The 25856-nt window shown below is 43.6% G+C and overlaps 1 long non-coding RNA gene across 1 annotated transcript; it reads left to right on the top strand.

Annotated features, from left to right (window-relative positions):
* Nucleotides 1-480: 480 nt before the first annotated feature.
* Nucleotides 481-20695, top strand: LOC116985465. Its single transcript, XR_004415269.1, has 3 exons — nt 481-557; nt 1442-1444; nt 20683-20695. It is a non-coding gene; the product is annotated as an uncharacterized LOC116985465 (long non-coding RNA).
* The last annotated feature ends 5161 nt before the right edge of the window (nt 20696-25856 follow it).

The raw sequence follows: 25856 nt of genomic DNA, 5'->3' as shown, positions 1-25856 counted from the left end.
TTCACTTCTTTCCCTCCAGACTACTAATCGTTGAGATAATGCGTAGGTCATTGGGCTGAACCAGCTGCCTACAGTGGGTGTGATTACCCAGGAGCAGGAGACTGTATAGAGCTTAGCTCTTCACTAACTCTGTCCCCACAGTGTGACTGAGCTCAGGTATGAGCAGGGGGACTGAATTTGCAAACGGCAATAGTCTGCCTCCAGATTTGTTTCAAACATTGGTCTAATGCAGACAACAAGTCTAATAAATAATAAACAAGGTATCAAACATTTGCTGTCATAACACGTGGATACAATTCTGTCTTTGAGAAGATGTGGACCATCTCCTTTCCACACCATAATCAAGAACCAGTCTCACCCCGGTCACCCCCTCTTCTCCTCTCTCCCATCGGGCAAGAGGTACAGACGTTTGAAATCGCATACCTCCAGATTCAGGGACAGTTTTTTTCCAGCTGTTATCAGGCAACTGAATAGTCCCATCAGCTCAAGTGTGGTCCTGATTCCCATCTACCTCATTGGAGACCTTTGAACTATCCTTAATTGGATTTTATCAGACTGTATCTTTTCTGGATAGCATGCAACAAAAAGCTTTTCACTGTACCTCGGTACACGTGGCAATGATAAACTAAACTAAACTAAACTAGTGTGGTGGCACAACTGAGTGGCTTTACAGCCCAGTTCATAGAGCAGATGAGGATTAACTCCTTGTTATGAGTCTATCTATAATCACACATTGACCTCACAGAGTACAGATAGATTTTCTTCCCTTAAGAGCATTAGTAAATCACGTTCTATTTTGTGATAATTCACTAATTTATTGGTAAGCATGACTGAAACTAGTTTTATAATTCCAGATTTCATAATTTTCATCATCAGTCTGAAGAAAGGTCTCAACCCGAAATGTCACCTATTCCTTTCCTCCAGAGATGCTGTCTGACCCACTGTTACTCCAGTTTTTTGTGTCTCTCATCAATTAATAATCTTGATATTGTGTGATTAATTAATTGCCGTGGTGAGATTTGGTCGTATCATCACCTGTATCATTTGAACAGGATAACTAGCCCAATACTGTGATGCTGTGCTCACTTTTTGTTACAAATTGCTGCACCATTAGCAAATTAATAATTACAACTATCCCAGGAATGTTTGAGTCTATGCACATGTGCCTCCCTCCTAATATGTTTTTACACTATATTTTAATGCTCAATCTTTAAAATGGATCTTGAAAATGCAAACCTTGTTTCATTTGCAAATGTTTGATGCTTAAGGCGTTTCTGTTCTGCAGCTGAATGTGTCAATGTTAGTTTGTTGTTAAGGTCAGGAAACCAGATCTCTGTTTGGCTGCTACTATATCTTTGTGTAAATGACAGCTGGGGAGTTAAGACTCATACACTTGACTTTTCCCCTCCTGGATTACAAATACAAGATTTATGTGAAATAGTCAGTGTCGTGCGTGCAATATTAATACCATTCTTCACAGGCAGATTCCAAAAAACAAAATAAATATAAATAGGGATTTATTGTTTTATGTGAAATACTAGATAGTTTATGGTAAGAGAGCTGGCACTGAATTACATAAATGACCTTGATATATCTGAAGGTCTGCCAGCCAGGAGCACAGGTTGACCCGAGTGACTCTCAGTAGGGAATACAGAAGCTGCTTCCCAATACATTATTTGAAACAACACAATGCTTCAGGTATCACAGAGATGATAACAAACAGCAGACTGGTGTCTGGAGAAGCAAATGAATAGAGCATCAGCCAGTTGCATTTGCCATTTCACATACTGAGGGTATCATTTATGCTTGGAGCAGTGCTATGGATGCACATATGTTGCATCGAATATGTGGAAGACATTAAAGTGAAAGTACTGAAATGAACCTTTAATAAAGCGGTTTGCACAAATCTCAAACTAACATTGCCACTATCCTGCATCTCCTTATTAAGGTGATGTTAATAACCTGTTCAGTGGGGTAAAGAAAGGTTCTTTATGGTCTATTTGTGTGTTCCCACGTGTTGGTCTGCAGGCAGCACAACATGACTGGGAGACGCCTGAATGGCCTGAAATAAAACTTGGACCTAAATTCGTGTTTCACTGCTTTCGATGATATTGGTGTAGCTGATCAAATCTCTGGGCGAGAGGGCGGCACGGTGGCATAACGGTAGTGTTGCTGCCTTACAGCGTTTGCAGCGCTGGAGACCTTTGTTCAATCCCGACTACGGGTGCTGTCTGTACGGAGTTTGTACGTTCTCCCCATGACTTGCATGGGTTTTCACCGAGATCTTCAATTTCCCCAAGTGCAGAAATTGTCCCTAGTGTGTAGGATAGCGTTAATGTGCGGGGATCGCTGGTCGGTGCAGACTCGGTGGGCCGATGCGCCTGTTTCCATGCTGTATCTCTAAACTAAACTAAACTCTGGAGACAACTGGCAGTTTGCAAAATGGATGTTACAGTGGGGCAGCTGGCACATGATACCTGCAATCCAGCCGTGACAATCACAGGGGGAACTTGGGAAGTCATATGGGGATCGCTATGAAATATTGGTTAGACAAAGGGACCTTGGAGTTTAGGTCCATGGTTCCCTGAAAGTGGCAACTCAGGTACAGTAGATGGAGTGTGAAGAAGGCTTACGGCATGCTTGGTCGGGGCATAGAATATAAAAGTTTGGATGTTATCTTGCAACTTTACAAAACACAGGTTAGACTGCACTTGAAGATGCACAATGTCTCTTGCCCAGAGTAGGTGAATCCATTACCAGAGCACATAGGATTAAGGTGAAGGGGAAAGGCTTTAATAGGAATCTGAAGGGTAACCTTTTTGCACAAAGGGTGGTGGGTGTATGGAACAAGCTGCCAGAGTAGGTAGTTGAGGCAAGGTCTTCCTAACTTTTAAGAAATAGTTAGACAGGTACATGGATAGGACAGGCTTGGAGGGATATGGACGAAATGCAGGCAGGTGGGACCTAGTGTAGCCGGGACATGTTGGCCAATGTGGGCAAGTTGGACTGAAAGGCTTGTTTCCATGCTGTATCACTCTATGACTCTATGACAGCTGAGGTCCCCTTTATCATCATAGTCACAATTTTCTCCCACCATTTCCTTTTGGGCTAACTTAAAATCTTAAGCACCTGTGTCCCTCTACGGATACATTGCTGCAATATAAATAAGACTGAGGAAGGATCACACTGGTGGGTGTACCACAAAATGTAAAGCAGCATAAAGGTTGAGGTAGGTTGCAATAGTTTAGTTTAGAGACACAGTGTGGAAACATGCCCTTCGGTCCACCGAGCCTGTGCCAACCAGTGATCATCCATGCAGTAGTTATTCCAGTTTTGCATCCTCCACACTAGGGACAATTTACAGAAGTCAATTAACCTACAAACCTGCACGCCTTTCAAATGCAGGAGCAAAGCGGAGCAGCTTGAGATAACCCGCGCAGTCACGGGAGAACGTACAAACTTTGTACAGGCAGCAGCCGAACTCTGGCGCTTTAAGGCAGCAACTCTACCGCTGCACCACTGTACCACCCATTAGATGCAAAAGAAAAATCATAAAGTACTGGCAGAACTCAGTGGGTGAGGCAGCATCTCTGGAGGATGTGGATACCTGATGTTTTGTTTCGGGACTCTTCTCAAGACTGATTCTATGAGGGGGGGAAGAGAGCTATAAGAGAGGTGGGGTGGAGAAAAGCCAGACAAGTGATAGGTGGATATGGGTGAGGGAGGTTGATTGGGAGATTAGTGGTCAACGGGCAATGATGTAGAGGAGCCAAAAGACTGTGAGGTAAGGAGGAGGCATGAGAAATGTAAGGCCAGAGGAAGGGATATAGGTGAAAGGGGACAGTATGAGAAATGGGTGTACATCCAGGTGAGGCACAAGAAAGAGAGGAGAGAGAAATAAAGAAGATGCTTTGTTGATTGATTATACCTTTAATAATCCTTTACAGGAAATTACAGTGCCACGACAGCTTCACGACAACTTGTTGGTTAGTCACCTAAAATTAGAGAGTTCAATATTTATACCAATGGGTTGTAAGCTCACCCAATATGAGGTGATGTTCTTCCAGATTGGATCAGACCTCAATCCGGCAATGGAGGAGGCCCAGGACAGAAAGTTTGCCATGGGAATGGGACTGGAAGTTAAAATGGTTATTAACCAGGAGATACAGCAAGGCTTGGTGGATGAACGCTGCAAACACTGCAAACAATAGATCTACAAATTGAGAGAAATAGTGAAGAATAAGAGAGGAAAGGCCAATTGTACCCCACAGAAAACAACCCACTGAAACCAGCAACTCTTAAAAAGAAAGCACATAATGTCAAACAGCTTGAGGTTAAAACTACCTTTCCCTACATTCAGATGATGAGAAGTCAGTGATGCGTGGTTGCTGAATCAGGCGTCTATGAAAAAATGCAAAATTATAAGCTCATGAAATGTGACAAGGTGTCAAGACTTTATGAATTCAATCTCACAATCTCAGTTGTTGATCAAAATATCTAAAAAATGTAGCAAATACGTTATCCATTAAGTCATGATATGGATGAAAATAAATTCAGGTGGTGCATTCATTTATATTTTGGTTTGAAATGATTTACATTTTATAAGGCAGCGAGTCTTCCATAAATGTTATCTTTAATTTCTGTCGTTGTCATTTTCAAAATATTCTTCCATATTTGAAAGCACATTTTAATGGGCATGATTGCCCACTAAAACCACAGTGTTTGCATGTTCAATTAGAAAGTTGTGCAGTACTGAATCTTGTAGCAGATGTTCCACTGTAGTTACTCAGTGTAATATAATAAATAAATCCCTGTATTGGGCGCAGCAGGCAGCAGAAAGCCCAGTGTTCACAGATGGTGAGTGATTAAACTGGCATTGCAACGACATCTCCGCTGACTAACTCAGCTAGACACATCCCAGATCTGGCCGCAACAGGATTCAAACGCGCACACAATATAGCAGCAGGCAGTAGTCAGGCTTACTTTTATGTGCAAGCACACAGAGCTTTTAGGCTAATTAGTGTGTAGTAATTGCAGCGTTTTTCCTAGATGCATGCTGTGAAACAAGTGATCTTTGCAGAGCCACCTGTTGTAAGAGTGACTTTGAAATCTTGCTCTGATCCACTTTACCACTGGAGTGACCTTTTGGCAGGCAGCAGGTGAGCATTCCTGCCTTGCACCATGTTCTTTTCCAGAGGTACACACAAAAAGCTGGAGTAACTCAGTGGGACAGGCAGCATCTCTGGAGAGAAGGAATGGGTGACATCTTCGGTTTAAACCAGCATCTGCAGTTCCCTCCTACACATTTTCCATTCAAGACCTTCCCTGTGCTGGACGCAGGCGGCTTTCAAGTTGAAAGTGCATTGCCAATGCAGTTGTCGGGAGTGAAGGTTGCCTTCACTGAGGATGCAGACAGAAGCGGGCTTGGAAAAATGGAGGTCTCCATTCATACAATGTGCAATATCTCAGATAGTGTGGCAGCAAATGTTATAGCATTTTTTTCTCCTAAATGCAACTGCCAAATATGATTTATTTCTTAGAAAGAAGCTTGTTTTTTTATGTATGGAACGGCTGTGTGAATTCTGGTCGGCCTTGCTTTTATGAAGGTCACACAGATATAAAAATAATGGGAGAGGCTCCTCATATCTTGCGAAACCAGTTGCAGCCTGTTTATGTTTACAAATCATACTCATGTTTACAAATGCACCATTCTGGTAACACCATGTCATACATTTTTAGATTGGTGCTTCGATATTATTATTGTGGTATGGAGATCATCACTTTAGATAATATTCCAAGTGTGGTCTAGGAACTGTATTGTACAAGAGGCCTGTAGGAAGGAACTGCAGATGCTGGTTTAAACCAAAGATAGACACAAAAAGCTGGAGTAACTCAGCGGGTCAGACAGCATCTCTGGAGAAAAGGAATGGGTGACATTTCGGGTCGAGACCTTTCTTCAGATTGCTGACTGCTGACTGTTTGAAGAAGGGTTTGGACCCGAAACGTCACTTATTCTTTTTCTCCAGAGCTGCTGCCTGACCCGCTGAGATACTCTAGTTTTTTGTGTCTATCCACTGTAAGTTTAAGTTTTGCCGAAGGATGTGGGCTGTGACCACCGACTCCACAAGTATCCAGATGTACAAACTAAATTAGATTCCAGATTCATATGATGTGAATCACAATGGTCTGGTATCTGTTGACAGCTTCAGGAGTTGCCCAGACTGGGCTCCCCATGGCCCAGTGACAGCCGGACCCTGGGGAAGTCACCAGATAGATCCGATGTCAGGTTAGATCCACCAGGTTAGATCCACCAGGTTAGATCCACAAGGTTAGATCCACCAGGTTAGATCCACAAGGTTAGATCCACCAGGTTAGATCCACCAGGTTAGATCCACAAGGTTAGATCCACCAGGTTAGATCCACCAGGTTAGATCCACGGTAGACAAAATTGCTGGAGAAACTCAGCGGGTGCGGAAGCATGTATGGAGCGAAGGAAATAGGCAACGTTTCGGCCCTTCGATTTTCCAGCATCTGCAGTTCCTTCTTGAACATGTTAGATCCACAACAGGATCTGATGTATCCCTCACTTCAGTAGGCAAATAGGTAGATAAGAGAATTATTTAAACTGTTAGAATCAGTGACAGTGGAATAGATAATGAAGCCTCGTCCCAGTTTTGTGTAGGAAGGAATTGCAGATGCTGATTTACATGAAAGATAGACACAATAGTCTATTGTCTATTGTCTAAAATGCTGGAGTAACTCAGTGGAACAGGCAGCATCTCTGGAAAGAAGGAATGGGTGATGTTTCGGATTGAGTCCCTTCTTCACACTGAGAGTCGGGGGAGAGGGAGACTAGACATATGGAAGGGTAAGGACAGATCAAAGAAAATGTAGAATGGTTCATTGTTGGCTGGAAGAAAGTTGACAACGACGCATACAAACAGTAAAGTTAATCAGGAGGACAGTGAAACCAGTCGGAGAACTAGGGTGGGGGAGGAGTGGAGGGAGAGGGAAAGCAAGGGTTACTTGAAGTTGGAAAAATCAACGTTCATATCGCTGGGTTGTCAGCTGCCCAAGCGAAATATGAGGTGTGGTTCCTCCAATTTACGATGGGCCTCACTCTGACAATGGAGGAGGCCCAGGATAGAAAGGTCAGTGTGGGAATGGGAGGGAGAGTTAAAGTGCTTCCAACCGGGAGATCATAGAAACATAGAAACATAGAAAAAAGGGGCAGGAGTAGGCCATTCGGCCCTTCGTGTCGGCCTAGACGGACTGAGCGAAGTTGTTCAGCGAAACGTTCGCAGAGCCTGTGCTTGGTGTCGCCGAAATATAGGAGTCCACACCTGGAACAGCGGATTGCCTTCTGGTGGACCTCTGTACCTCACTGCCCAATGCCCAGTCACTCCCCCACCGCACACCACCTCTAGACTGAGGGTGTGGACAGCTAGAGTAGCTCTGTATCTGGTCCTGGTAGATACAGATGAGTGGAACCCATGGGTGGAGATTACAGGCACTGGTTGCCACACACAGGTGGCACAGACAGGCAAGGCAGAAGTAGCTGTGTAGGAAGGATCTGCAGATGCTGGTTTAAACCAAGTAGGCCATAAAAAGGTAGAGTAACTCAACGGATCAGACAGCATCTGTGGAGAAAAGGAATAGGCGACATTTCGGGTTGAGACCCTTCTTCAGACCAACAGCAGTAGCTGACAGCTTTTACAATGTATTATGAAGTTGACAAACAAGTTGAACATGTGATGCCTCGGTGCAAAGTGAATGGATTGATACAGCTGGTAGTGAGATATCCTGCACATTGAAGACTTTCACCTCATTATCTTCAAAGCTTGCTTGTTGGTGAGCAAGGCTATGAATCTAGAGGCATGTTTGCTCCATTGGGTGGAGGGCCACCAGTTCCACCTCCCTCAGCCTTCACCTCTGCTCTTCCACTGGATCTTGAATCAGTAATGGAAACATGAGTTGGCTGCTTGTCTCCTCAAACAAGGCGTACTATTTTGATCAAATCCTGGCCTTAACCTCACTTACACATGTTCACCTACCCTCCTTGATTGGTTGTAGTTAAGATGATTTGTTAGATAAAATCAATGACACGACCTCCAGGAGTAGAGATTTCCAAAGTGTCCCAATCCTCTGAGTGAAGAAATTATTTTTCATCTTAAATGGGTGACTTCACCTGAATGTGCTTTGGCCTTTGATGGGTGAGTCAGTTCTCCTACAACATGGAGAGGGTGAGGCTGGGCATGGTTTCTTGTGCAAAAAGGACAAGGAAGCAGGTTTCAACAGGATGGGAATGCTCACCAGAGGGAAAGTGAAGCAAGCCTGGAGTTCAACAATTTGTAGCTGGCAGCAGATAAGAACTCGTAGAGTCATAGAGCGATACAGTGTGGAAACAGGCCCTTCGGCCAAACGTGCCTACATCGGCCAACATGTCCCAGCTACACTAGTCTCACCTGCCGTGTTGTAGAATAGACAATAATAGACAGTAGGTGCAGGAGGAGGCCATTCGGCCCTTTGAGCCAGCACCGTCATTCACTGTGATCATGGCTGATCATCCACATTCAGTACCCCGTTCCTGCCTTCTCACCATATCGCCTGACCCCACTATCTTTAAGAGCTCTATCTAACTCTCTCTTGAAAGCATCCAGAGAATTGGCTTCCACTGCCTTCTGAGGCAGCGAATTCCAACTCTGGGTGAAAATGTTTTTCCTCATCTCCATTCTAAATGGCCTACCCTTCATTCTTAAACTGGGGCCCCTGGTTCTGGACTCCTCCAACATCGGGAACATGTTTCTTGCCTCTAGCGTGTCCAATCCCTTAATCTTATATGTTTCAATAAGATGCCCTCTCATTCTTCTAAATTCTAAATATGTTTGGTCCATATCCATATAACCATATAACAACTACAGCAGGGAAACAGGCCATCTCGGCCCTACAAGTCCGTGCTGAACACTTTTTTCCCCCTAGTCCCATTTACCTGCACTCAGACCATAACCCTCCATTCCTTTCCCATCCATATACTTATCCAATTTATTTATAAATGATAAAATCGAACCTGCCTCCAACACCTCCACTGGAAGCTCATTCCACACAGCTACCACTCTCTGAGTAAAGAAGTTCCCCCTCATGTTACCCCTAAACTTCTGTCCCTTAATTCTGAAGTCATGTCCTCTTGTTTGAATCTTCCCTAATCTCAATGGGAAAAGCTTATCCACGTCAACTCTGTCTATCCCTCTCATCATTTTAAAGACCTCTATCAAGTCCCCCCTTAACCTTCTGCGCTCCAAAGAATAAAGACCTAACTTATTCAACCTTTCTCTGTAACTTAGTTGCTGAAACCCAGGCAACATTCTAGTAAATCTCCTCTGTACTCTCTCTATTTTGTTGACATCCTTCCTATAATTGGGCGACCAAAATTGTACACCATACTCCAGAATTGGTCTCACCAATGCCTTGTACAATTTTAACATTACATCCCAAATTCTATACTGAATGCTCAGATTTATAAAGGTTAGCACACCAAAAGCTTTCTTTACCGCCCTATCTACATGAGATTCCACCTTCAGGGAACTATGCACAGTTATTCCTAGATCCCTCTGTTCAACTGCATTCCTCAATTCACTACCATTTACCATGTACGTCCTATTTTGATTTGTCCTGCCAAGATGTAGCACCTCACACTTATCAGCATTAAACTCCATCTGCCTTCTTTCAGCCCATTCTTCCAAATGGCCTAAATCTCTCTGTAGACTTTGGAAATCTACTTTATTATCCACAACACCACCTATCTTAGTATCATCTGCATACTTACTAATCCAATTTACCACACCATCATCCAGATCATTGATGTACATGACAAACAACAGTGGACCCAACACAGATCCCTGAGGCACCCCACTAGTCACCGGCCTCCAACCTGACAAACAGCCATCCACCATTACACTCTGGCATCTCCCATTCAGCTACTGTTGAATCCATCTTGCTACTCCTACATTAATACCCAACAATTGAACCTTCTTAACCAACCTTCCATGAGGAACCTTGTAAAAGGCCTTACTAAAGTCCATATAGACAACATCCACTGCTTTACCCTCATCAATTTCCCGAGTAACCTCTTCAAAAAATTCAAGAAGTTTAGTCAAACATGACCTTCCAGGCACAAATCCATGTTGACTGTTCCTAATCAGACCCTGTTTATCCAGATGTTTATATATATATTATCTCTAAATACCCTTTCCATTAATTTGCCCACCACTGACGTCAAACTAACAGGTCTATAATTGCTAGGTTTACTCTTAGAACCCTTTTTAAACAATGGAACAACATGCGCAGTACGCCAATCCTCCGGCACTATTCCCGTTTCTAATGACATTTGAAATATTTATGTCATAGCCCCTGCTATTTCTACACTAACTTCCCTCAATGTCCTAGGGAATATCCTGTCAGGACCTGGAGACTTATCCACTTTTATATTTTTCAAAAGTGTCAGTACTTCTTTTTCTTTGATTCTCATAGTTTCCATAGCTACTCTACTTGTTTCCCTTACCTCACATAATTCAATATCCTTCTCCTTGGTGAATACCGAAGAAAAGAAATTGTTCAATATCTTCCCCATCTCTTTTGGCTCTGCAGATAGCTGTCCACTGTCTCTCTAATGGACCAATTTTTATCCCTCGTTATCCTTTTGCTATTAATATAGCTGTAGAAACCCTTTGGATTTACTTTCACCTTACTTGCCAAAGCAACCTCATATCTTCTTTTAGCTCTTCTAATTTATTTCTTAAGATTCTTTTTACATTCTTTATACTCCTCAAGCACCTCATTTATTCCATGCTGCCTATAATTATTGTAGATCTCTCTCTTTTTGCGAACCGTGTCCAATTTACCTTGAAAACCATGGCTCTTTCCAATTTTTACTATTTCCTTTCATTCCTCTAAACCTGTCCTATTCATGTACCTGTCTAACTGTTTCTTTAAAATTGGGATTGTCCCAGCCTCAACTACCTCCTCTGGCAGCTTGTTTCATACATCCACCACCCTTTGCGTGAAAAAGTTACCTCTCAGATTCCTATTAAAAACTCGTAACTTTGTTTTTCACATACAAGGGAAACTGAAATGGACCATTTTTCTGTGCAAATCAAACATAAAACCAGTTTGGCATACTTTGGCAGAATAATGACAAGTTCTTAGTTAAATTCTGCCAATTGCTACATTGGACAGAGCATCTATACCTGTGGTTCACTTTAAAACCACTGGCACTTTTCCAGTATCATTAGCACTGATAACAATGGTATCAATCTGCGTGAGCCTTATCTCTGTCCGAATAGTGAAAATTGGCCTTTATGTTTGTGATTAACGCAGTAAATCATGGAATAAACTCAACAGCTAGTCAGCAAGGAGATGGGAATTAAAGGGATCCAACAAGGGCTTTGATCTGTTGCTGTTTGAACTGCCTGGCTGGGTTTTAATGCCCTGATTGATCATACATCACTACTGTGTTTCACAATGCCATGGTCACAGCAGAAAAAATGCTGCAGACTGAAGAGTCCATGACTCACACTGGTTTGCTGGCACTTTAAGCGTAGGGCTCAATCTCTGCTGATGATCCAGAGATATTTGTGATGGTGTGGTAGCTGTATGTCCACTTCTACTGGATGTAACCGTTCCACCTTTGTGTTGTCCCTCAACTCTGTGACATCTTTTTAAACCCACTGCAATTTGGTTCCTTTACAGTTGGAAAAGTTATTTGGCCCAACATCAACATTTACCTACATTTTTGAATTTCATCAACATTTGCCTACATTCTTGAATGTTTCCAAATATTGCAATTGTACCCACATCTACAGCTTACTCCACAGCCCATTCCATCTACCCAATATCCTCTGTATGAGAAAGTTGCCCTCAGGCCCCCTATGTCTTTCCCCTTTATCTTAAGTCTCTGCGTTCTATATTTCGATCCCCACAACTCAGGATGAACAACCTATGACCATTCACCTTAACTATGCCCCTCATGATTTTCTATGCCTCTACATGGTCACCCCTCACCCCTTACGCAAGCCCGCCAGTCTCAGCAACTGGAATTGTGAATCTTTTCCGCGCCCTTCCCAGCTTAATAGCATCCGTCCTAAAGGTGAGCCCCAAGAACTGCACGTATCACCAATTACTTGCCCAGTTGTGACAAGATGTCCCAACTCCTATACCAACTGAAAGGACAAGCATGCCAAATGCCTTCTCCATCACCCTGTCTACCGTGCCTCCACTTTTAGGGAATTGTACTTGTACCCCTAGGTCTTGCTGGTCTACAACACTCCACCTACCATTTACTGCGTAACTTCTGCCCTGGTTTAATTTACCAAAATGCAATACCTTGCACGCGTTAAATTCCATTTATCATTCTTTGCCCCACTTCCCCAGCTAATCTAGATCCTGTTGTAGCCTTAGATAATCCTTTTCACTCTTCGCCACACCATCAATTACAGTGTCCTTTGCAAAAATACTATCTATATTAACAGGATGTCATTCAAATTAAATAACAGCACTGATTGCAGTGGCACACAACTGTTCACACGCCTCCATTATTAAAACCTCCTCTTGACTAACTCTTCCACAGCAAGTCAATTATGTATCCAATTGAGCAGCTTTCCCTAGATCCCATGTGATTTAGCCTATCGTACAAGCCCTGTCAAAGGCCTTGATAAAAGTCCATGCAGACATTTAGGGTGAGCTCTATTTTCTAGGCATAAAGATCAGTGGCAGTTAACTGAGTTACTCTGTTGAGATAACCCTGAGTGAACCCGCTTACTTACTCCAGCTTGTTGTGGCTCTCTGCAGTTACCAGTTAACCTGCTGTAGATGGTTCCTGACTATGGGGTAATTATCGTGACTGGAAGGTGACAGTGCAGCTATTGCCATGGTATTTCTGAAAACATTTATGAGAGAGATTTCTGGCTGGGTGAATTTCTAACCAGGAATTGAATTAAAAAAAAGTGTCCAGAAATTAAAATCAAATGAGAAAATTAATAAATCATCTCTGATTAATTAAACGTATTAAAAGTACAAGCAGGAGTAGACCAAGCTTGAGCATGTCTAGCATTGAATAAGAGCAAGGCTAACCCTACAGTTCAAGCCCACTTCTCCACAATCATTATACCACCCAAGTGTCTCAGTATCTAAAAATTGATCAGTTTTAGCTTTGATCATATTCAATGGTGTCATATCGAGGGCAGCATGGTGGCGCAGTGGTAGAGCTACTGCCCTACAGTGCCAGAGACACAGGTTCGATCCTGACTATGGGTGCTGTCTATATGGAGTTTTATGTTCTCGCCGTGACCTGTGGAAGTTTCCTCCGAGATCTCTGGTTTCCTCCCACACTCCAAAGACGTACAGGATTGCAAGTTAATTGGCTTGGTATAAAAGTATAACTGTAAAATTATCCCCAGTATGTTTGGGGTAGTGTTAATGTGCGGGGATCGCTGGTTGGTGTGGACTCGGTGGGCTGAAGGGCTTGTTTCCGTGCTGTATCACTAAACTAAAATAAGAAACGCTAACAACTGGTGAAAGCACCACTGGGGAAATCTCTCACCACACTGAATTAATATGATCTTGTATGCAGGGCCTAAAAGCACAAAACTCTTAAGTGGTTTGTCGGGATCATTGTGGAGCCATAAAGGCCCATTATCCTGGTGACAGAGTCAGAGTTGCAGAGGTGACAGAGTCAGAGTTGCAGGGGTCGGCCTGGCCAAATGATATTATGCGACTCTACTGCTGCTCCAGCGCTCCATGCCGCTGCTGGCCACGTCCATTCCGCATGCTTGGCCACAAGGAGCACCGCATGATCACGTTCATAAGTTCATGTCATAGGAGCAGGGTTAGGCCATTCAGCCCATCAACTCTACACTGCCGTTCAGTCATGGCTGATCTATCTTTCCCTCACACCCCCATTCTCCTGCTTTCTCCCTCTAGCCTTTGACACCTTTATTAGTCACCTTTATTTCCACCGTTTACGCCGCTTCTGCGCCCAAGATGAGGTGTTCCATACCAGGACATCCGAGGTTCTCATTCTTTATGGCACAGGTGTTCCCTTCTTCCACACTTCAGTATCCTGCAACTCCACCTTACTCCCTCTCCCCCTAGTCCTAACTTTCCACCCCATCAGCCGTATGGTACTTAATCCTCCGACATTTTTGCCACCTCCAATGGGATCCACCATTAGTCACATCTTCCCATCTCCACCCCTTTCCACCCTCCGCAACTCCCTGGTTAACTCGTCCCTTCCCACCTAAACCACTCCCTCCCCAGGTACCTTCCCCTGCAACCGCTGAAGTCTGCAGGGATCGCTGGTCGGTGCAGACTCAGTGGGCCGAAGGGCCTGTTTCCATGCTGTATCTCTAAACTAAACCAAAATATTTAGGAGCAGCCTGTTAACAAGTGGGTGTGTGCTTAGAATAAGGGTATAGGAGGTATAGACCATCGAACAATATGGAACATAGAACAAAGAACATGGTGAAATATCCATGAACTGATGAAGAAGAATCTAATGCAGAGACTGGGTGTGCTTTGTGGTGGAAGATGAGAGACAAGAGGAGAGATGAAGATCTACACTTCCCTTTGCAGTTGCCAGCAGATTGTTGAAGTTCTTCTCACATGATGTCAAGATACAATATAGTTCTCCTTGAGTCTGATTTCTTGCCATCACTCCATGCCTTTGGAATATCCAGTTTTATTGGGGTTGAGTATGTTCATTGAGTATGTTGCATATATGGCGATGAGTGTAGGACATCTCCCATTCCCATCTCCAAACATTCCTCATTCCACCTCTCCTGTATCCAACTTTTCATAGTTGCACTTATGCCTCAAATAGACTGACCATGCCTCAAAGGTCAGAAAACCCACACTGAGGTTAGGTGTGATTCTAGGTGAATCCTGATCTCATTTTAAATCTACAGTATGCTCACAAGCCAAAGAAAGCCTGTTAAAACTACAGGGTTTGCCAACACTTCTGTGGACTGCAACCAGCTCATGCCACCAAGTTCCAAGATTCAAGTGTTGGATGTGGTACACAATAAAGCTACAAAGTTAACACCAATCCTGGAAACAAAGCTGTGGAAGAGTCTTGACCCGAAACGTCACCCATTCCTTCTCTCCAGAGATGCTGCCTGGCCCGCTGAGTTACTCCAGCATTTTGTACCATCTTCGGTTAGAACCAGCATCTGCAGTTCCTTCCTACACACTCATAATGCTGGCTTCAATTTTGAAAGGAAGCATTAATGAAATAATATTTCATACAATATTGTACATCCCTGGAATGGAACTGTAGAAAAAACATTATATATTCTTGTGCTGTAATGTTCTATGTTGTATGCTCACACACCGGGTGGCGCCAGCCATGGCTGCCTCACCAACAGTCTGTCCTTTCCTTCTTTGTGTTTTAATTGTACGTGTTAAATGTATGTTCTTGGTGTTATTTAGCTTCTTTTTATATGGGGGTGGGGTAGGGGAGGGTTAGGGGAAACTTTTTCTAATCTCTTACCTCGACGGAGATGCAATTTTTTCCTTATCGTATCTCCGTCCGCACTGCTGCCAGACATCGATGAGTTTGCAGTCTACTCGCCTACACCGGCCACCATGTACCCAGCTACACCAGTCCCACCTGCCTGCGCTTGGTCCTTATCCCTCCAAACCTGTCCTATCCATGTACCTGTCTAACTGTTTCTGAAACACTGGGATAATCCCAGATTTACCTATCTACTCTGGCAGCTTGTTCCATACACCCACCACCCTTTTGTGAAAAAGTTACCCCCTCAGATTCCTATTAAATCTTTTCCCCTTCACCTTGAACCTATGTCCTCTGGTCCTTGATTCCACTACTTTGGGCAAGAGACGTTGTGCATCTACCAGATCTATTCCTCTCATGATTTTGTACACCTCTATAAGATCACCTCTCATCCTCCTGCGCTACTTGGAATAGAGACCCAGCCTACTCATCCTCTCCCTATAGCTCACACCCTCTAGTCATGGCAACATCCTCGTAAATCTTTTCTGAACCCTTCAAGCTCGACAATATCTTTCCTAGAACATGGTGCCCAGAACTGAACACAATATTCTAAATGTGGTCTCACCAACGTCTTATACAACTGCAACATGACCTCCCAACTTATACACTCAATACTCTGACTGATGACGGCCAAAGTGCCAAAAGCCTTTTTGACCACCTTATCTACCTGAGACTCGACCTTTAAGGAACCATGCACCTGTACTCCTAGATCCCTCTGCTCTACAACACTACCCAGAGGCCTACCATTTACTGTGTAGGTTCTGCCCTTGTTAGACATCCCAAAATACAACACCTCACACTTCTCTGTATTAAATTCCGTCAACCATTCCTCAGCCCACCTGGCCAATTAATCCAGATCCTGCTGAAATCTTTCACAACCATGTGTGCTATCTGCAAAATCACTCACTTTTGTATCATCATAAACTGAAGAACATTTTTAGTTTAGTTTAGTTTAGAGATCCAGAGCGGAAATAGGCCCTTCGGCCCACTGAGTCCGCACCGACCAGCAATCCCCGCATATTAACACATTCCTACACACTAGAGACAATTTACACTTATACCAAGCCAATTAACCTACAAACTTGTATATAGTTGGAGTGTGTACAAACTCTGTACAGCCAGCACCCTTGGTCAGGATCGAACCTGGGTCTCCGGCGCTGCACGCGCTGTAAGGCAGAAACTCTACCACTGCACCACCGCCCCGTACCGTGAAGTGGTTCAATTGCAGATGACTTTTGAATGAATCTTTCTGTACTATTCTCCTATCCAGCAGCTCAGACCCAATACATTCAACCTTGATTCCATTAATTGTTACTTGAATTGTCTTTGTATTTGAATTAATCTGTTAACACTACAATAAAGCTTTGGTAAACCCCAATTGGATTGCTAAATCAAATTATTGACAATGTGGTGTTGGTGCCAAGAGTTAAAACTGCGGTATGCTCTATTCTCCACAACTTGTATTCATATAAATGTATTAAAAGCTTAAAAGATTAATAGCTTAAAGCATTGCCCATCTTTATATAGTTTACTGTTAAATCTCTTATTTTTAAATCTGCCCTATAAGCCTGTGGAAATATTATTCCATGTCAGCATCATGGAAACAGATGATGTGTCAGGTGTTTAATTTGAACCATGAATCTATGGTTGCTTAAAAATGAACTTGTTTTGGAGAAAAATGAGAAAATCATTGGTGATAGACAAGTACAGCCCTGGGGGAAAAAAAAGATGCTTCAGTTTCCATTCCTGGCAGCCCAGGCCACTGTAATAATGGCAAACGGCTGAGGTCAGCATCTGATTGAAACCGCAGTGCTCATTTTTACAAACTCATTCACGCACTGGTAATGATAACTATTAGCAGGAGTGACACTACTCATCTGCTATGTGGAGAAATGAGTTTGCCCACACCGCAAGACAAGCAAAGTGTGGATCGATACATCATAAAATTAGTTGAGACATTATTTATCTTGCATCTCACCACCCCGCTCCCCGAGGACAGTGATTCATTTATTGCATATTAACATTGGACAAACATATCAGGATGGAGGACATACACCGTATGAGTAGCTCACAGAAGATAACTTGAGGAACCAGATCACAACAACACTCAAGAACTAATGGCTTCAACAACTGACAGTGTACCAAAAACAGTTCCAGGGAGAAATTGCTCAACTTGTTTTATGCTGATGTAACCATTGGAAGAAAAGCCAAGCTAATTTAATGTCAAACAGAAAACTGAACTCTGAAGTGTTCTGATTGCACCTGGGATACATGGCATTAAAGCTCTTAAATGCATTTGAGAAGCTATTTGCTGAGCAAATTGTTCTGTTCATTGGCATAAATTGTAATTTCAAACAGTCATCAGATCTATCATAATCCAATTCCTGGGCTCAATGTAAAAGGTGAGGATTTTTATAAACCTGCATATTCCAGCTGGTTTTGAATTCTGACAGTAATTTCAGAAACAATTTCCACAGAGTGGAACAGCTCATGTTGAATCACAGCTTCTATGGTGGCAAGTTCCTGGGTGATTTCACGCATTGATAAGTCAGCTCCACATGACTTACCTTCAGTTGTGTCAGCTAACAGCGCTCACCTCTGATGCAGTGGGTTGCAGATTCAAGTCCCAGTCTAGAGCTGTGATAAGATGAGTAATATCACTGTGTAACTCCTCAGCCAGAGGTCGGTGAGGTCAAATGATCATGTTCGCTTCTTGCTCTGTTCCTGAGAGTTTCAGTATTTGGTTTAAATGTGAAGCAGCAGCATTATGGAATTTGCCTGGCTCCTGTCGATTACCGAGACCCACACAGTCACAGGGAGGACCGGACAGCTCTGAAAATTAGCATTGAACTGGGTTGCTAGAGCTGTATCATATTGCTTTACCGGTCCACCACCGATCTTCCGGCATCCTTGGTTCCAGAGCCTTGCCGCATTATCCGTTTTGCTGGACCAACAGAGGTCACGGTCTCGGGATAGAGTCGGAAAGTTCGTATCGAACGGTAGCTATGGGAACGGATCTGCCGGCTCCGGGCCGGGCCAGAGTTCCAGGGCCTCGGCCACAGCAACAAATTGGACCCGCTAGGTCAGACTCGGAAGCCCTAATGAGGTCGGGATCAACCGCCCCGCCCCGCCCAGCCTAGGTGCCACATTTTCGGGGGGACTTCTGGGGGGGATTTGAAGTGCACTCTCATAATTTTGTCTGGGTTAAAGGAGGTCCACCAGTTGCTGGAAAATGTTGGTGGTGAGCCTGTATTACCCTTTAATAAAACGTTGCTTTCCTTTATTCCTCCCGAATTATTCTGATCAAAGCAGGATATAAGAATTCCAGGTTTGTTGCTGATCCCGGTGTTCTAAGGAACTTACGAAGCCAATTTTTACATCCTGCCTCCAAATTCACAAGAAGTTATCGGCTGGCATGAGGTGTTGCATTATGAGAAGTCAAACCAGTGCAGGACCTCCATAGTAAATTGAAAGGTCATGGGGAGTGTTGTAGAGCAGAGGGATCTAGGAGTACAGGTACATAGTTCCTTGAAAGTGGCCTCACATGTAGGTAGGGTGGTCAAGAAGGCTATGGGTACATTGGTGTTCATCAGTCAGGATATTGAGTGTAGAAGATAGAAGTAGGGTCAGACTGAAGAAAGGTCTCGACCTGAAACATCACCCATTCCTTCTCTCCAGAGATGCTGCCTGTCCCATTGAGTTACTCCAACATTTTATGTCTATCTTCAGTTTAAACCAGCATCTGCAGTTCCTTCTTACACATATTGATTATAGAAGTTGGGATGTCATGTTACAGTTGTACAAGATTTTGGTGAGTCCAGCAAGTTGGGCCAAAGTTGTTTCCATACTCTATGACTATGACTCTATACTTCTGTGGCCCATGCTGTAATGGGCAGATATTTTGTGTATTTACCCTGCATTGCTGAGGAATAAACACATTAAGATTGCAGAGAGGCCTGTAGAATAATTGCTGTGGCCATTGTTATGTCCTGAAAAGAATTCTAGTGTGAGTGAAGGTGTTGGGGCTTTCACAGTCACTTGGTTGGCACCAATAATATGTGTCGTAGGAATAATGTCACTTTCATTCACTCTCTGTACCTTATTGGTCCTTATGCTAATAAATAAGTTTAGAACTATGCCTGAATATCCCTCTTGCAATGATAACCTGCTCTCTAATTTCTGTGATTATTGTTGCCAGTGATGTCGCAAGGGTGTAAATGTTAAGATAGGCACGGTGGTGCAGCAGTAGAGTTGCTGCTAGAGACCCGGGTTCGATCAGAGAATAGGCTGATAGGCTCACAGGCTGAAGAAGGGTCTCGACCCGAAATCAGAGAAAAGGAATAGATGATGTTTCGGGTCGAGACCCTTCTTCAGCCTGTGAGATCTTCAAAGCCACAGAGAAGCTGGTAATACTAGTGAAAATAAGTTAAAAGTAGAGTTCCTGCCTTATAGCGCCAAAGATACAGGTTTGATCCCGACTATGGGTGCTGTCTGTAGAGAGTTTGTACATCCTTCCTGCGACTGCGTGGGTTTTCACCGAGATCTTCAGTTTCCTTCTACTCTTTAAAGGCATACAGGTTTGTTGATTAATTGGCTTGGTACAAATGTAAATTGTCCCTAATATGTATAGTTAAGTGTAAAGGTCATGTTTGACTAATCTGCTTGAATTTTTTGAAGAGGTTACTAGGGAAATTGATGAGGGTAAAGCAGTGGATGTTGTCTATATGGACTTTAGTAAGGCCTTTGACAAGGTTCCTCATGGAAGGTTGGTTAAGAAGGTTCAATTGTTGGGTATTAATGCAGGAGTAGCAGGATGGATTCAACAGTGGCTGAATGGGAGATGCCAGAGAGTAATGGTGGATGGCTGTTTGTCAGGTTGGAGGCCGGTGACTAGTCGGGTGCCTCAGGGATCTGTGTTGGGTCCACTGTTGTTTGTCATGTACATCAATGATCTGGATGATGGTGTGGTAAATTGGATTAGTAAGTATGCAGATGATACTAAGATAGGTGGTGTTGTGGATAATGAAGTAGATTTCCAAAGTCTACAGAGAGATTTAGGCCATTTGGAAGAATGGGCTGAAAGAAGGCAGATGGAGTTTAATGCTGATAAGTGTGAGGTGCTACATCTTGGCAGGACAAATAAAAATAGGACGTACATGGTAAATGGTAGCGAATTGAGGAATGCAGTTGAACAGAGGGATCTAGGAATAACTGTGCATAGTTCCCTGAAGGTGGAATCTCACGTAGATAGGGTGGTAAAGAAAGCTTTTGGTGTGCTAGCCTTTATAAATCAGAGCATTGAGTATAGAAGTTGGGATGTAATGTTAAAATTGTACAAGGCATTGGTGAGACCAATTCTGGAGTATGGTGTACAATTTTGGTCGCCCAATTATAGGAAGGATGTCAACAAAATAGAGAGAGTACAGAGGAGATTTACTAGAATGTTGCCTGGGTTTCAGCAACTAAGTTACAGAGAAAGGTTGAATAAGTTAGGTCTTTATTCTTTGGAGCGCAGAAGGTTAAGGGGGGACTTGATAGAGGTCTTTAAAATGATGAGAGGGATAGACAGAGTTGACGTGGATAAGCTTTTCCCACTGAGAGTAGGAAAGATTCAAACAAGAGGACATTACTTCAGAATTAAGGGACAGAAGTTTAGGGGTAACATGAGGGGGAACTTCTTTACTCAGAGAGTGGTAGCTGTGTGGAATGAGCTTCCAGTGGAAGTGGTGGAGGCAGGTTCGATTTTATCATTTAAAAATAAATTGGATAAGTATATGGATGGGAAAGGAATGGAGGGTTATGGTCTGAGTGCAGGTAGATGGGACTAGGGGAAAATAAGTGTTCGGCACTGACTTTTAGGGCCGAGATGGCCTGTTTCCGTGCTGTATTTGTTATATGGTTATATGGTTATAAATGCGTGGGGATCGCTGGTCGGTGTGGTCACGATGGGCTGCGCGTCTGTTTCTGTGCTGCATCTCTAAACTAAACTAAACTAAAGATCCAGCAACTGACATGTACCTACCTGGATGTCAGGCACTTTCTTTGGGAAGTGTGTCAAGAAGATCTTTTGGTATGTATATTCCATGCCATGAAATGGATATAAGGTCATAAGGTATGACTCATAAGTGACAGGCATTCGGCCCATCGTCTACTCTGCCATTGATCTATCTCTCCCTCCCAACCCCATTCTCCTGGCTTCTCACCCTAACCTCTGACACATGTACTATCCAAAAATCTATCTATCTCTGTCCATTGACTTGGCCTCCACAGCCTTCTGTGGCAAAGAATTCCACAGATTCACCACCCTCTCACTCACAAACTTTCTCCTCATCTCCTTCCTAAAGGAACGTCCTTTAATTCTGAAGGTATGACCTCTAGTCCTAGACTCTCCATCTAGTGGAAACATCTTCTCCATATCCAATTTTCAGTATTCAGTAAGTTTCAATGAGGTCGCTTCTCATTCTTCTGAACTCCTACGTGTACAGGCCCAGTGCCGTCGAACGCTCATCATATCGTCACATGTAAGGGGGCCTACCCATTTTTTCAACTTCCACTTCCAACTCTTTATCAACCAAATAATTCTTGATGTCAGACATGACGACTCCAGCAGACTCAGACCCTAGGCAAGACCCTGTGATAGTACAAGCCCATGGCGTGTTGACCCATGAGTTGTTTCTTGTAAGCAGCCACCACATCTCTGAGCACCTTATATATTCTCCACTGGATGTTCATTATTCTCCAAAGCACAAAATATCCAGGAGAGTTGTCTTGAGAGTTGTCAATCAGAGAGATAAAAATCTTGGAGCTGTCCGTTTAAAAACCTCAACGTTATATCTCACGTTTATAAATACTCAGAAACAGCAAGCTCGAAGTCATTGGCAAACAACAAAATGCTGTGGAATGGAATAGCTATGCGACTATTCGTCTGAAGAAGGGTCTCGACTCGAAACTTCACCTATTCCTCTTCTGCAGAGATGCTGCCTGACCCGCAGAGTTACTCCAGCTTTTGTATCTCTGTTCGGCTCTTCATCACTTCCCTGCCAATATAACAGTGATGGTAAATGGACAGGGACTGGTCTGCAAACTTATCAACAAACATTTATCAGCCTGGTCTTCGTCAACGTTAGGGGCACAGGTTTGGTCAAAGATTGTTCCACCCATTTTATTTCATGGATCCCTCCTTCTTGGTCCCCAGACCAATGTTTTAAATAGAGGATTCAAGCTCTAATCCTCTGCTATCATGTGGATGAGATGACCTGGATAACCAGAGCCACTTGACCGATGAGCTAAAACAGTGTGTGGATGAGAATGACAGAAACTGATGTGATGGGAGAGTGAAACATAGAAACATAGAACCGCCATTCATTGTGATCATGGCTGATCGTCCCCAATCAATAACCCGCGCCTGCCTTCTCCCCATATCCCTTGATTCCACTAGCCCCTAGAGCTCTATCAACCTCTCTCTTAAATCCATCCAGTGATTTGGCCTCCACTGCCCTCTGTGGCAGGGAATTCCACAAATTCACAACTCTCTGGGTGAATTTTTTTTTCTCACCTCAGTCTTAAATGGCCTCCCCTTCATTCTATGACTGTGGTCCCTGGCTCTGGACTCGCCCAACATTGGGAACATTTTTGCTACAAGCATGAGAGAAGCAGCCTGCCAACCACCCGCACTGGCTCAGTGAGTGAATGTGCAGATGTGTCTGCTCAATGTTCCCAGTTCTGCTCTGGTTTGTCCAGCCCTCAATTGTTGTGGCTCAGGGGGAATGGGGTGGAGAGAAAGTCTTGGTGAATTGCTTCGTTCCCACTCAGTAGAAGATGACAGCAGCCCGACAGCGGCCGGCAAATCCATTCCTATCTATAACATCGATCTGGCAAGTGCTCACTTGTGTTTGTCCCAACCCCCTCCCTTGGATCCCACTCGCCATCCCTATCAGGAGCAGGAGAGGCCAATCCAGAGCATTACTGGCAATAGCTGGGTCCAATTAGATGACATTGGTTGACCACTTGAACCTTGTACAAGAGGCGCTGGCATCTCAGGCTTGCCCCGGCCACTCAGGCTTAACTTCAGATGAGGAGCTAGTCCTTGTAAAACCCAAGCACGTCAGAGGGAGCAGGGGAAGGGAGAGAGAAGAAGCAAAAGAGAAAGAGGAAGAACGAAGAACGAAGAAAGAAAGAAGAAAGGGAGGAAGAGAATGGAAATGGGGAGCCTCCTTGATAGCTGCGTTCCCGTGTTGTAGGTTTGAGAAAGACTGAGCCACAGGGACCCGGGACCACCAGTGCCATTGTGCATTCAATACTGAGTTGTGGGAAAAGCCCTAGACAGCCAGCACCTCTTCTGAGGCTCTGACTGAGTGGTCGTGGTAAGCCTGATGTGCCAGTGCCTCTTGCTGCCCGTGGACAATTAGGGACAGCGCCCACACTCAGAGGCAAAGACTGAGCCTCCAGGATAACCTAGAGAGAGCCAGCGCCACCTGTTCAAGCCCAAAGTTGAGCCCCCATGATATACCTGAGGCCACCAGCGTCTTGTCTTGAGGCAAGGGTGAACTGCAGGGAGGGGCCTGAGATCACCACACCTCCTCCATTGAAGACCAGGACTGAGCTTCCGGGACAAGCCCGAGTTTGCCAATGCCACGCCAATGCGCTCTGACAGTGAGGGATTGCGTCTCCATGCGCTCCTGAACTTTATCACCACTGTAAATAAAACATTAGCATGTGAGTCCACCCGACTGCGAGTGTGGCTGTGGTCAGTCCAGAACCCGGAGTTATCCACAATGTCACAGTTGTCCCCAAGTCTTGCATCCATATGCCAGGCAGGATGTGTAGGAAGGAACTGCAGATGCTGGTTTAAACCAAAGATAGACACAAAATGCTTGAGTAACTCAACGGGCCAGGCAGCATCTCTGGAGAGAAGGAATGAGTGATGTTTTGGGTTGAGGATTTGCGATTCACAAGGGAGTAGCCCTGCCACTGGGCCCGCATGTTAACTAAGACTAATATGCTGAGAAAGAGGAAAGACGACGGAACAAACAAAGTGCAAGAAGAATACTTTGTTCACAGCATGTGAGGCCTCACGTAATATTTTGAATAACTGCTAAGGTAGCCTGCAAAAAGAATGCTTTAAGGATAAACTGCAGTGTTAATTTATCTTATCCAAGGATTTAATTTTGAATTCGATTGACGGGAGTCCTTGGAAATAGTAAACATGCTTTTGGAAAAATAGTTATTACCTGCAAAATAGTTGATTTTCTGAAGCGGTTAGATAGCTAATCTTGAAAAGATATTTCCATCCCAACATCTGCAATAAAGCTGATGCATTTTGTCCTTTCATGGCAAAAAATGAGATTGCAAGTGTTGGATATGTCATGTTTGGCTGATTGTAGATGAGAATGTGACATTTAAAAAGCTGCACAATGTCACCTTGTACAAAAGTCAGGCAGACAAAGAGAAACCTTCAAGCACCAATAACTGTACTGCACTGGCTCTAAATATTGCAAATATGTTGTTGTGCTGAATATCCGTACTGAGTGCTACAACAAGTGTCAGTAAATGGAATTAGTGTGGATGAGTACTTGCGAGTCAGCAAGTACATGCTGGGCCAAAGGGACTGTTTCTATGCTCTATCACTCCCTAACTCCATCTCATAAATATGAATTTGACAGTATTATGGTTAATTTTATATGTGATGACCTATGCCTATCTCAATTTATATCAGCGGGTCAATTCTATAAACTCCGAGTAGGCAATTTCTATTAAGTTTATATTGGTTTCCTTGACTGTTTAAATAAAGGTTAATATACTATCAATTTGCATCATCCTTGGACTAACAAAATAAGAGTTTACTATATAGAGGTTTAAGATCATGTTGACTTTGGTCTTTGAATTAAGACCATGGTCTGTCAGAAAGGACCATGAAACTTGTAAATCATTTTCTTTGCCTACAATGAAGTTTGACATTATTTAAAAGTCATGTATTGGCAGGAAGGACCTTTCTTCTCCATCTTGGATTGAGGTTTTAATTGACGTTTAGTTTGGTTTAGAATACAGCTTGAACTAGTTCCTTCACCCCACCAAGTCCACGCCGACCGTCGACTAGTTCACACTAGTTCTATGTAATCTATGTAATCCCACATTCTCTTCCGTTCCCTGCACACACTTGGGGAGATTTACAGAGGCCTATTAACCTACAACCCCACATGTCTTTGGGATGTGGGAGGAAACTGGAGCAACAGGAGGAAACCTCCCATGGTCACCGGGAGAACATGCAAACTCTTCATAGACAGCACCCAAG

This window comes from Amblyraja radiata, chromosome 22 (genome assembly GCF_010909765.2).
Source record: "Amblyraja radiata isolate CabotCenter1 chromosome 22, sAmbRad1.1.pri, whole genome shotgun sequence".
Taxonomy (NCBI): Eukaryota; Metazoa; Chordata; class Chondrichthyes; order Rajiformes; family Rajidae; genus Amblyraja; species Amblyraja radiata.
Note: the sequence above shows the minus strand (reverse complement) of the source record. Positions and strands in the feature narration are given on the sequence as shown.